Genomic DNA, 7835 nt, shown 5'->3' on the forward strand with positions numbered 1-7835 from the left:
CATAGATCTAGAGACGATCATACTAAGTGCAGTAAGTCAAAAAGAGAAAGACAAATACCATATGATATGACTTATATGCAGAATCTAAACTGCAACACAAATGAACATATGTTCTTGCCTGGAGAATCCCAGAGATGGAGGAGCCGTCTATGGGGTCGCACAGAGTCGGACACGACTGAAGTGGCTTAGCAGCAGCAGCAGCACAAAACAAAGACAGACTCACAGACACAGAGCAGACTTGTGGTTGCCAAGGGGGAGGGGGAGGAGGGAGGGAAGGGCTGGGAGTTTGGGATTAGCAGACACAAACTATCATATACAGGATGGGTGAACAACAGGGTCCTACTGTAGAGCACAGGGAGCTCTATTCAGATTCCTCTGATAAACCAAAATAGAAAAGAATATGAAAAAGAATATATATATGTATAACTGAATCACTTTGCTGTACAGCAGAAATTAAATACAACATTGCGAATCAACTATACTTTAATAAAAACAATTTTTAAGTGTAGATTTTAGCTTTCCAAGACTCCGAAATTCAGATTGGCCCATTACAAGCGGATCCCAAGTGAAGATGAATGAGACGAGCCTTTGTATCTACAAGACCTTATTTTTGTTTTCTTCTTCCCTTTTTGTTATCCATGTGCCTTTAATAAAGTTTCATCTAAATACTCCAACTGGACTCACCTGGAATTTAGAAAAGATTTGTGTGGCTGAACTAGGAGCAAAGCCTAAAAAGAGAAACAGGATGGTCACAACAGTGACTATCGTGACAGCTTCTCAAAGGGAAGTGAGCCTTGCTGAACAAGGGTGGCCACATGCATCTTGGAGAGACCCTTCCTCTATGCCAGTGGGGCTCCTGACAGCTGGAACTCCACCCGTCAGCCCTATTCTGATGTAGGAAGTTAAGCGAGTTTCTTAACATGGCTGAGCCCTGGCTGCCCTGTCCCCAGAGGTCCTGGACTGGACCAGGATTGCTCTCCCATTCTTCCCGCCTCTACTACCCATGAGCCCAGGCTCTGTGCTTTTATCAGTGGAATAACCAGCTAAGGCTGGCTGGCACCGATGCCTCTTACCACCTCCCTTGCTGCTGAATGGCCACGGCCAGGACTAGGGTGACTGAGTAAGGAGCCTAGGGCACAAGTTGATGGTGGAGCTCACTCTCAGGGTCCTGCAAAGGCCGACCTGGCATTTTCTTCAATTTCGCACCCCCGGTACCTCACTCTCTTCACACCAGACCCAGCCGATAAAGGGGTAACTGGAGACGTAAGGCTGCCATTTTGAATAAATCAAATAGGATCACAGAGACTGGGGTGTGAACTGAAGGGTGAAGGCCCTCTTGTCCAAACATTACTCCCATCTCCCAACTGCCACACTAGGGCAGAGGAGCTGGCCACCCATGAGCTTGATGTGTTTGGCTAGTGCCAGCTCATGAGTCTTCAGCTCCCTGTGAACACTGGCAGCCACCAGCCAGCACGTGGTGGAGAGTAGTCATCTGAGGGGTGAGCAGTGGGGCAGCCTTGGGTTCCTCAGGGGAGTCCTACGGGGTACGAGAGATTCTGAAAGGGATCAAAGACCAAACATGACGCTTCACAGTTGGGGCCATGTCAGTACGGGTTTCCCAGTGGATACGTCCTGATCTAGGATGAGAGAGCAGAAGAAGGCAGATCTCATACAGTCACTGGGAGGACTCCTGACCCCCATCGCAGGAAGGCCAGTGGGCCCAGCAACCGACACTTTTCAGGGTTAAGTTCACCCGGGCCACTCCCAGTGGAGGAGAAGCCCTCTGGGGACAGGTCCTCACTTGGCTCTTTTTAAGCTCTGTCCCCAAGGACAAAGTCAGTCCTCCACACTCAGAGCATGAAAGAGAAAACCCCAGACTCCCTCCAACCCTCTCTGCAAAGATATCCACTGGTGTATAACATCAGTTTAAATAGGAGAAGGGAGAAGGGGAGAAAAGTTAATTTAAGGGGAAAATTATTTCTCTTCTCTGTTAATGGAACCTGTAAATTAGGGCATTTAATTACCTAAAACAATTTGTTCGTTTTGGATGCTAATATTTACATTAGCAACTGCTTTGAAAGCATGAAATCTGATGAATTGGCAAAACATTTTTACTTTTTCCCCAAATTAATCAAATAAACTGTGATCAGGCTATTTATAAGTCTAGTTAAGTATATCTCCCTAGTGAGGGCTTTTTTTTTTCTTCCTACCTCCTTCACATTTTTGAGCTCTCACAGATATTCAGCTTTTCACCTAGATACTTGGTACCAGAGGATCTCAGTGGAAAGGTGTTTGATCTATTTCTATATTTAATGACACATTTCATCATAGCAGAACAGAGCACTGTGCCACCTTTGTTGAAATTATATTTCCATGATGATCCCTTCCATTTGTATAACCCTGAGTGACTTCCAAGGGGCTCTTATGGACATGAGCTCATCTCCAATACCCACTGACAAAAGACCCCCTTCAGATTCTGATATTGATGGCTGGTATATTTAATGGGCCATCCCCCTAAAAACAAAGAAATAGATAAGAAAGGGAGAGGAAGAGGCAGATGGGTGGATCCAAGATGGACACCTGACACCATCTCCTCTGATGCTGGTCATTCTGGTCTTAGAAGAGCTTCTCACCCCAGCTATTGACCTTCACGCCAGCCTGCATTATTCTGACCGCTACTCTGGCTCATTCAATCCTCAAAAGATCCCCCTCCTCAGTCCAGTAGCATCAAGGGGGATGGCAGAGACATTAGCCCCATTGTCCTCTCATCCAACTATTCTGCTGCTATAAACACTGAGCTTGAAATGGATCTTCCACCTGGGAGGAAACTGGGGTGATCATCTGGTTCAGCCTGTTGACGTTTGAGGACAAGGCAGCCAGAGCCCAAGATGTTAAGTCTGGAGGGGTGTCATGAAGGAACACGGAGGGAATTCAATCTGGGCTTGGTGATAGAGCTCTTTGACCTTTACAACCCTTCCTCCAGCCCTTAGAAGACCCACCTTGAGGCAAAACTGTTCATTGTTCTCCCTGGTCCCCAGTAAATGGATATAGGGAAAGACTATAGAGGTTGGCTTTGAGAGGAGACTGAATGTTAAGAGGGGTGATGAAGGATGGAAGCAGGGTTACTAGAGTCCCTGACCTGGCCACATGGGATCTCAGTAAAATGTCCTCATTGATTAAAAATAAAGACAAACTGAAAAACCTCCCAATGATCAAAAACTCAAGAGATATACATGTACTGAGAACCTACTATGTATGTAGACTATTCTAGGTGTGAGTAAGGAGGTGAAGGAAGCAGGCACATGGCTTGTCCTTAAAACATGACAGTTCCCTTTGGGAGAAGAGAGAAGTGTGACAAGTTAGCTAACCAAGTGGGCCTAGACATGGCAAGAGGTACAGAGGGTACACTCTGGGCCAGGGGTCCAGGATGGATTGAGATTCCTTGGGGAAGCAGGTGTATCAGTCAGGATAGGCTGAGTTCTGCCGAGGTCACAAATGACCCTGAACTGTTTATGTCTCACAGTAGCAGCAGTTTCTACCTGACTTGTTTCTCTCTCCATGTGGCCAGCTGCACTGCTTCACGGCATCTTCATTCTGAAACCCAGGCTGGGGCAGCAGTCTCTGCCTAGGACATTTCTGCTCATGATGGCAACTGGAAAGGAGAGAACTAGCTGATAAAGATTCCGCTTGGACGTGATACTTGTCATTTCCATTCACATTTCGTAAAGTTCTACACTGAACATCATTCCATTCACATTATGACCAAAGCAAGCCACATGGTCACGGCCACGATCAAATGGGAGAGAGGGATACAACCTTGCCTAGGGAAACAGAAGGTATTTATGAATAATAATATGGTCTCCTATAGCAGAGAAAACTTCCTGGCAAAGAAACAATGGATGTGGGTCTTGAAAGACAAATACAATTTAAAGAAGAAGGAAAAGAAAACGTTAATTCAGAAAGGCAGCATATTCTAAGTAAGAAGAGTGGGCTCAGGAGGCAGACTGCCCTGGATTAAGCTCTCTTTGCCTCTATTTCCTCAACAGTGATATAGTAATACCCTTAAGACACACTTGATAGGATTGCTGTGAAGCTAAATGAATTTGAGCAAATAAATTGAGGGGAAGGACCCAGAGTCCTGACTAAATATATACATAAATATGTACTAAATATGTACATATATACTAGATATATACTGAATATATACTAAATAAATAATATACTAAATATGTAAAAAATATGTATTTATATATATATTAAAAATATACTAGTCTATGAATATATACTAAATAATATACTAAATATGCTAAATATACACTAAATACATATATACTAAATATACTAAAATATATACTAAATATATATTAAATAAATATTATAATTATTATTTCAGATTTTATATTAGCCCAAAGGAATGAAGATTTAAGATGTGTTTGGAGAACAATGCCGTGGAAAATATTTTTATAGATGTAAAAGAGTTATGGTAAGATGAGACTAGCAGACAAGCCTAAGAATAGGGTACAGTGGAGCCCAATTGTTGAGAACCATGGATGCCAAGTTGGGAGGCTTGAACTTGATCTATGAATGTATGCATTGAAGACCCTTTCTCAGTGGTCACTTGGAAAAATTATGGTGGTTCCCATTAAAGCCAGACCAATCCTTCTGTTGCCACAAGGAAATGGCACTCTAAGTGGCAGTGGCGTGGTGCCATGCTGTGTCCCAACTCGTTCTCAGTCTGACTGGGTGACCCTGGACACGTTCCTTCACATCTCAGAGTCCTAAATCTCCTCTCCGGTGAAAGGAGAGGTGGACTCGAGGGTCTGCAGGGAATCTTCTGGTTCCCTATCAGCTGTCCCATCCGTCGTCTGACCTTGATGCTCCACTCTTCCTCCTAATCCACACTGGGCCCGGGGTTTTCAAATGTTCCTTAACAACTCAACCTTTTTATACTCCCTCCCAACCCCTCAGACAACTCAGTCTTCTTGTTTCCCAGGAAACCCCATTTTGCCAATGGCACCCAGAGCTCAAAAATGCAACCCAAGCAGTCCAAGTGAGCTGCACCCCCTGTCTCCACCCAGTGGAGCACGGAGGAGCTGGCCGGTATTTAATTAGCTTGCAATATTACATATCTTTTAAATCTTTTAATCCATTTAATAAAAAAAGTTAAAACACACACACACGACTAACCAACTAACAATGGCCCCAATTTGTGTTTTGTCTGACAGGGAGTAATATTCATGTCTACATGAGGATGGCATGTAATTAACATGTCATAATCAAAATGACTAAGTTTGACACATTATAATCACTGCATGGAGATTATAGCATAGCCAGGGGCGATCCACACAGCCTATCTTAATATCATTTGCATAATGAAAGCATGGTGGCAGTAATAGCTTTTTTCTCTTGTTATCATAATTTCACCCAGGGCTGCAAGGGGCTCCCGCACTGTCAGATGTTGCCTGTTTAAAGTCATTGTGACTTGGAGGAAGGCAGCAAAAGTGACCCAGAGGCTTCCTCTTGGAACAATAGCTCAACGGCTGGCCTCTGATGAGCAGAGTTGGGTAATACAGGGGATGCGCCCCCAGAAAAGTCTCCTGTGAACCCATGCCCAGCAGACATCTGGACAATCTGCTCTCCCCAGGCCTCTTGCTTGCAGTGGATTTGAGATAGCCTTCTGATGGACGGCAAGCACTGAAATCCTTAGACTCCAGGCAAATGTGACCAGATGCGCATATCACCCAAAACAGATTCCTTGCAGGTTGACAGTTGCCTAAATGGGATGCCTGGCCACTGGGGCCATGATGTCGACCACGGGGTCAAAGTCATGGGTTGAAGAGTCATATAAGCCAACCAACCAGCCTCCCCTTCAAGGCCACAGACTACATCTCCAACCTGGGTGAATGTCTCATGGAACCAGGTGGCAGGAGAGAGTGAGGGGACATTCATTCACATGGTATCCTCTCTTCCCTTAATTTGCACAGGTCCCAGTTAAACCTACTATCCTTAACTTCCCAAAGCACTTTGAACAATGATTACAGTTTAATCTCAGAGACTCTTATTCCTTAGGACAGGAAGAATTTTTTTGATTAGAATCTAGATTTTTAAATCATAAACCCCCCAAAATTTAAAGCATAAAAAAACAAACACACTTACCTCTAACAAACAGAAAGAGGAAAGTAGCAACTTTCCAGTGGACAAACCTGGCAGATATCACCCCAACTGAGTGATGAAGGTTACCATCATCAGTGATAATGCATGTTGATATTATGTACCCCTGATGTCATACTATGAAAAGGGTGCTTCACCCCTGTGGCATTTTTCCCCAAACCCAAAACCCCAGGCTGATCATGAGAAAACAGAAAAATCCACATTGAGGGACATTCCTCAAAATATATGACCAGAACCATTCAAAAGTATCAAGGTCATGGAGGAAAAAAAGACAGAAATTGTCATAGACCAGAAGACACCAAGAGGAAGAATGACTGCATATACCATAGTATCCTGATTGAGTCCTACATCCAAAAAGATTGTATAAAAACTAGAGAGATTCAGGTGAAGCCTATAGTTTATAATATCATACAAATATTAATTTCTCAGTTTTGATAAGTGTACCATAGTTACATAAAATGTCAACATTAGGTCAAACTTGGATGAAGGGTATCAAGGAGCTCTATGTACTCTCTTGGCAGCATTTTAATTTAGACTTTATTAAAATAAAAAGTTTTAGAAATACATTTGCAAAAATTCTCAAAAAATTCTGAAACCACAGAATTCTCACAAGTTTTTGGCAAATAGCCACAGAATCCCATCGTTCTTCTCAACCTCAGTTGCCCATGACTTAGCAAATTCTGCTTTCTGGGCTGCAATGATGCTTGTGATGCCAAATCTAAGTACATCTTGGGTTGTATATGAGACTGTGAGAATCTGGATCTATTATTGTCAACCACCCCAAAATATGGAGGTTTCTCTTTCCATGGAAGCCTGTTAACCAAACAGCAAACGATCTTGTTCCCCACCGGTCTTGCTGATCCAGTTCACAGCGCCAACTGTCTGACTATCTCACCGCGCACTGTTCGATGGACACACGGTAGGCGAGGTGCGAGCTAAGAGGCTGGAACAAAGTGCGAGGAGCCGTAGGAACTGCAGACGCGCTTATTCTCTGCTGGCTAGCGCAAGAGCCGTAGCAGCACACATAACATAACACAACGACCCACACACAACCCTCAGGGCTTTTCCTGGTGGAGCTTAAATATACTTACGGAAGGAAAGTAGCCCGTTGCCAAGCGAGTACCTCGTGATGCATGTGCTCAGAGCTATAAGTGATCTCAATTGTTACATAACCATGCAACGTCATTGTTTACAGGAACGTGGGGCTAGAGGGCACGAGAGCGTGGGGCGAGAGAGCCTGACTGGTGCCATCTTGTTAATTTCCCCACACCACCTCATCTGTTATGTCATAAACCCACTATGAAGAAAGAGCCTTTAATAAGATATGGAAACACAGCAAGAAGGCACTCTGGAGCTCATAGAGCTGAATTTCCAGTTTTGGATAAGGGTACTGAGGCTTAGAGAGCTCGGGCAATGCCTGGTGTCCCACAGCAGGTCAGCACAGAGTTGGCACCAGGATGAAGAAGAAGAAGAAGTCGCTCAGGCGTGTCTGACTCTTTGCCACCCTATGGACTGTAGCCCACCAAGCTCCTCGGTCCATGGGATTTTCCAGGCATGAATACTGGAGTGGGTTGCCATTTCCTTCTCCAGGGGATCTTCCCGACCCAGGGATCGAACCTGGGTCTCCCGCATTGTAGGCAGACGCTTTACCATCTAAGCCACCA

General features: G+C 44.3%; 2 long non-coding RNA genes across 2 annotated transcripts; both read right to left on the bottom strand.

Annotated features, from left to right (window-relative positions):
• Positions 1-465: 465 nt before the first annotated feature.
• LOC112444197 (uncharacterized) lies at positions 466-3623 on the bottom strand. Its single transcript, XR_003032443.2, has 2 exons — positions 3540-3623; positions 466-684 (listed from the first exon to the last, which is right to left on the bottom strand). It is a non-coding gene; the product is annotated as an uncharacterized lncRNA (long non-coding RNA).
• Positions 3624-6691: 3068 nt separating this feature from the next.
• Positions 6692-7575, bottom strand: LOC132343785 (uncharacterized). The gene is made up of 2 exons (XR_009492744.1): positions 7263-7575; positions 6692-7114 (listed from the first exon to the last, which is right to left on the bottom strand). It is a non-coding gene; the product is annotated as an uncharacterized lncRNA (long non-coding RNA).
• Positions 7576-7835: the final 260 nt, after the last annotated feature.

Source organism: Bos taurus, chromosome 24, assembly GCF_002263795.3.
Source record: "Bos taurus isolate L1 Dominette 01449 registration number 42190680 breed Hereford chromosome 24, ARS-UCD2.0, whole genome shotgun sequence".
NCBI classification, from domain to species: Eukaryota; Metazoa; Chordata; class Mammalia; order Artiodactyla; family Bovidae; genus Bos; species Bos taurus.